Source organism: Rutidosis leptorrhynchoides, chromosome 9 (assembly GCF_046630445.1).
Source record: "Rutidosis leptorrhynchoides isolate AG116_Rl617_1_P2 chromosome 9, CSIRO_AGI_Rlap_v1, whole genome shotgun sequence".
NCBI lineage: Eukaryota > Viridiplantae > Streptophyta > Magnoliopsida > Asterales > Asteraceae > Rutidosis > Rutidosis leptorrhynchoides.
In genome coordinates, this window is record NC_092341.1 from 205362861 (window position 1) to 205368860 (window position 6000).

Genomic DNA, 6000 nt, shown 5'->3' on the forward strand with positions numbered 1-6000 from the left:
GTGATACAATACGACTTGACCTAAATTGTTAGACAAATATTGACCAACATATAAATGTATATATACTTAATATAGGTTCATGAATCCGATGCCAACTTTGCACTTGTTCAGTGCCGTCATATGCATAATTACTACGAAATACAGTATTGTGAGTTTCATTTGCTCCCTTTTTAAATGCTTTTGCAATATTTATTTTTGGGACTGAGAATACATGCACTGCTTTTATAAATATTTTACGAAATAGACACAAGTAATCGAAACTACATTCTATTGTTGGATTATCGAATCGAATATGCCCATTTTTAGCTTGGTAGCCTAAGAATTGGTGTTTATTATAATTGTCACCAATTGACACGAATCCTAAAGATCGATCTATCGGGCCCAACAAGCCCCATCCGAGTTATGGATGCTTTAGTACTTCGATTTATCATATCCGATGAGAGTCCCGGAATGATTGGGATATTCTATATGCATCTTGTTAAGGTCGGTTACCAGGTGTTCACCATATGAATGATTTTTATCTCTATGTAGTTTGCGAAATGCCTGATATGAGATGTATATTTATGAGAAATGGAAATGAAAATCTTGTGGTCTATTAAAATTATGGAAATGATTGAGTACGATAAACTAATGAACTCACCAACTTTTTGGTTGACACTTGAAAGCATACTTATTCTCAGGTATTAAAGAAATCTTCCGCTGTGCATTAGCTCATTTTAAAGATATTACTTGGAGTCATTCATGGCATATTTCAAAAGACGTTGCATTCAAGTCGTTGAGTTCAATAAAGATTATTATTAAATAAATGACAGATTAGGTCATTTATAGTTTGGATATTATGAAATGGTATGCATACCTGTCAACTTTCGATGCAATGAAAGGTTGTCTTTTAAAAAATGAATGAAATGTTTGTAAAATGTATCATATAGAGGTTAAATACCTCGCAATGTAACCATATGTTATTATATCCGTCCTTATGGACTAGGATGAATTGGGAGTAACCATATGTAACCAACCAACCAAATTGGGGAAAAAGTTAGTGACATTACATGTGTGATGTAAATTGGCGATGAATTGGGAGTGACAGAATGGAAAATGGTTTGTTGAATGCACCGAGTGTTACGATGGCACTAGTCCTGCTATCAATATACAGATTGAAGAAACTTAATGAACAGAATTAAATTAAGGACAAACTAATGAACAGAATTAAAGACGACAAAAATATTCTGTGAGATGTAAGATCCGGTTTTCCAGTTAGTTGGGACGCCGTCCAAACTCATGGGACACCGTTCAACATTGAAGGACTGGACACCGTCCAGGTTATTGGACGCCATCCAAATGATCTGACGGGCCAGCTGTTGGGTTTTAATATTTTAAAGGGGCATTTTGGTATTTTTACATGTGAGATGAGTTTAAGGCCACTAGATCAGATCTTGGGGTGCCATTTACTCCACTTCCAACAACCTCATCCCCTCCACTTCAATTTTAGAGAGAGAGATTCCTAGTGTGAGAAAGCTCATGCAAAGGAAGAAGAAGCTAGTTTCGGGTCTTAGCTCGAGTTATAAAGTTGTTCATCTCATCACTAGCTACATTTTGATTGTGGTGGTAAGTTCTAATGTTGATTTCTTTAGTTTAATTCGTTTAAGGGTTAGGGTTTTGGGTTAGAGATGAACATAAAACCCATTGTTGGTGATTTTGGGGTTTTTAGGTAAGATTGAGCCATGAGGACTCAAGAATGACTAACCTAGGGTTTCAAGGTAATAATTGGTGTTATTGAGTCTTGAATGGTTAGTTAATCACTAGCTCACTTGTGTTGTTAGTGAAAAGTATTTTTGGAGTTCATGGTTGACTTGAAATGGGTCAAATGGGTAAGTTTGAACTAGCGGGATAAATTGGGTATGAAAACACCCTAGATATGTATTGATGGGAATCTTATAACCTTAATCACTAGTTTTTAGTGGTTAGTTGAAGGTTTGGACCTTGATTTAGTAATTCTAGTGCAAATGGGTCATAAATACCCTTTTGGGTCATAAATGCACTAGTGAGGTTAGTTGGTGTTCGATCCAACTTATTATGTGAATTAATTGGCCATTAAATTGTATTAGGTGACTCGAATTGAAGGTTAAAAGTATTGTTAGAAATCTCACCAAGACGAAAAGGTGAGTGGAATAATTATACATGTATGTATATAATGTATTTATTTGTGGGGGCGGGGGTAGGGCCGGATATGCGTTGTCTAAACCACCCAAGAGTTAGTGTTATATGCGTCATACACTAACGATTGTTTTGAACGGATATGTGTTGTCCACACCACCCAAGAGTTAGTGATATATGTCGTTGTAAACTAACGGTTACTATGAATGGATATGTGTTGTCCAAACCACTCGGGGGTTAGTGATATATTTCGTTGTACACTAACAATTATTATGAACACCGATGGGAAATTCGAGTACCATTCCCTTGTACTATTGGTTAACCATGGTTACGTGTTGTAGTGTAGCATGTTATATTATCCGAGTTGTATATGCTATTGTTGTGCTAGCTTGTGGCATCGAAGATTTTAGCGCTATACTTGCGATGGTATGATATTTAAATTGCTAGCGTGTATGAGGTATTTGTGTAGGTGATTGCAAGTAGGTATATTATATGTGTATATGTATAATTATTGCATTCACTAAGCTTTAGCTTACCCTCTCGCTGTTTACCTTTTAGGCTCCAGCGTGGACAAGGGCAAAGGTATTCGTTTGGATTAGTAGTGGCTCGCGGGGGTTTAGCTTTTGGAAGTTCGGCCAAGAATTTGGGTAGTTTAACCCCAAACACCATGCTCTAGTGTCGTTTGGAATTTAAACTTGAATGGTAGAAACTTATATTTGTGGGCCCAGTGTTGTAAAACTTATTTTTATTGTGAAAATACCTTAGTTTTACTTATTATGATTTGTTTTGAAAGTCGTTTCGTTTAAAAATGTCGGGAAGCGGGTTTTCCGCGCTAGTAAGTTGGACCACGGGTTAGAAACTTATAGTTCATTTAGACGCCGTCCAAGGTTCTTGGACACCGTCCTGCACTTCACAACTGGATGCCGTCCAGATACACTGTGTCAGGGGAAAAAAATTAGTCGTGTTTTTGATATAACGAAGGTTGGGTCGTTACAAGTGGTATCAGAGCATGGTCTAAGGGATTTAGGTGACTTGAGATAGGTGCCTAGACTTAGACTTTTGTGTTGTTACTTTATATGCAGGACTTGTAGGACTACGGGTCGATATGGGTTTTGATTAGTGCCTTGGTGCATAGGTGGACTAACTATGCCATGTTATGATGTTACTAATCATGCGTTATTATTTTGAACATCGAGCAAAATGGTTGTGATACGTTTGAGCATGGCACGGCATGCGAGCGTAATAGTGAGTCGCGACCACTATTACGGTTGCAAGTCAAGTCAAGCAAGGACGTGCGACAAGTATTGAGCTAGGTGTGGTGTGCGTGCGGTCATGTGTATATATATATCCTTATTGTTTTGACATGGTGTCTAATCCGTTTCAATTTTTAGAATGAAGACGAGAAATGGGACGGACACAAATAACGCCGGTGGTCCCTCACATGTGGAGGAGGAAGAAATGACCACTAAGATAGAGGCCGCTCGAGAGAACTACATCTCGGTTTTCTCTCTAAAGGTTAAGCAAATACTTGAAGAGTCGGTTTCGGAGCATATAGTCGATTTGATCCGAGAACAAATGGCCGATGCTGTGAAAGAAGAAGTTGAAAGGGGGTTTCCTAGACCTCAATATAGGGGAGAAATGGTGTTTAGCTAGAAGAACTTTATGGCGACTAAGCCTCCTCACTTTCACGGGGATTTCGACCCCATGAAAATTACGGCTTGGATCTCCAATGTTGAGGGTTGCTTTCATACTAGCGAATGCCCACCGAAAACGAAGATAAGGCTTGCCACTAGTTTGTTGAGGGGCCATGCTAAAGATTGGCTTGATGGTAAGATTGACATGGTGGGTGACACGGATTTTGTAGGGTTGCCTTGGGAGGAATTCAAGAAGGAGTTTTTCCTTGAGTATCGTACGAAAGCGGATCTATCTAAATTGTGCAACGAGCTAAGGAACATGAGTCAAGGGTCTTTGGACCTAAACACTCTCAAAACCAACTTTCTCGCCAAGACGTGTTTTTGCCCCGAGTATGTGGGGAATGATCAATTGTTGATGGAGGATTTTCACGCAACCCTTAGAGATGATTTGAAGGGTAAAATTAGTAATGGTCATGTTGAAACTTTTGATAAGCTTTTGGCGGTGGCGAAGGGGTTTGAAGCGCAAGCTCCGAGTCTGGTTATTTATGGGTCGAGTAAAAGAAAATTTGAAGCTTCTAGTTATTCGAACAAGAAGAGTAGAGGTGCATCCGAAAGTGTCGGTAGTGCGAAGAAAGGTATCTCCGGTGGGCACGTGGCCACATGCAACAATTGTGCGCAAAAAGGTCACATCTCTCGTGATTGCCCAAAACCGCGTGTTAATGTAGTCACATGTTTTAATTGTCAAAAGGAAGGGCACCGAAAGACGAAGTGCCCCGATCTCTAGAATGATCAAGTTAAGAGGCTAGAAAGGGCAGCTGGTACGGCTAGGGGAAGAAACTATTTGATGACCTACGATGAAACCAAACTGTAGTGACCCGAACTTTTCCATGTTTATATATATTAATTGAGATTGATATTTACATGACTAAATGTTTCCAACGTGTTAAGCAATCAAACTTGTTAAGACTTGATTAAATGAAATAAGTTTCATATAGACATTTGATCACCCAAGTTGACCGGCGATTCACGAACGTTACAAATTTGTAAAAACTACATGTTGTGGTATATATAGACATATATATATGGTTGACATGAGATTATGATGAGTAAGTATCTCACTAAGTATATTAACAATGTGTGATATATATAAGAAATGAGATTACTAAGTTAAGAAACTCGAAATGATATATATAACGATTATCGTTATGATAACGTCTACTAAATACATATGTATCATATTAAGATATTGAAACACTATATTTAACATGATAAAATGATATTTAAATATATCATTAAGTGTGTTAACAATGAACTACATATGTAAAAACAAGACTACTAACTCAAGAATTACGAAACGAGACTTATATGTAACGATTATCGTTGTAACGATATTTTAATGTATATATCATATTAAGAGATATTCATACATCATAATATCATGATAATATAATAATTTAACATCTTATTTGATATAATAAACATTGGGTTAACAACATTAATTGAGATCGTTAACTTAAAGGTTTCAAAACAACACTTACATGTAACGACTAACGAAGACTTAACGACTCCATTAGAATGTATATACATGTTGTGTTTTGATATGTATTTTTACAATTTTTAAAGACTTAAAGACACATATCAAAGTACTTCTACTTAACAAAAATGCTTACAATTACATCCTCGTTCAGTTTCATCAACAATTCTACTCGTATGCACCCGTATTCGTACTTGTACAATACACAGCTTTTAGATGTATGTACTATTGGTATATACACTCCAATGATCAGCTCTTAGAAGCCCATGTGAGTCACCTAACACATTTGGGAACCATCATTTGGCAACTAGCATGAAATATCTCATAAAATTACAAAAATATTAGTAATCATTCATGACTTATTTATATGAAAATAAAATTACATATCCTTTATATCTAATCCATATACCAACGACCAAAAACACCTACAAACACTTTCATTCTTCAATTTTCTTCATTTAATTGATCTCTCTCAAGTTCCATCTTCAAGTTCTAAGGGTTCTTCATAAATTCCATAAGTATAGTTTCATAAAAATCAAGAATACTTCCAAGTTTGCAAGTCTACTTCCAAGCTTTCTAATCCATTCCAAGTAATCATCTAAGATCAAGGAACCTTTGTTATTTATAGTAGGTTATCTTTCTAAGTCAAGGTAATATTCATATTCAAACTTTGATTCA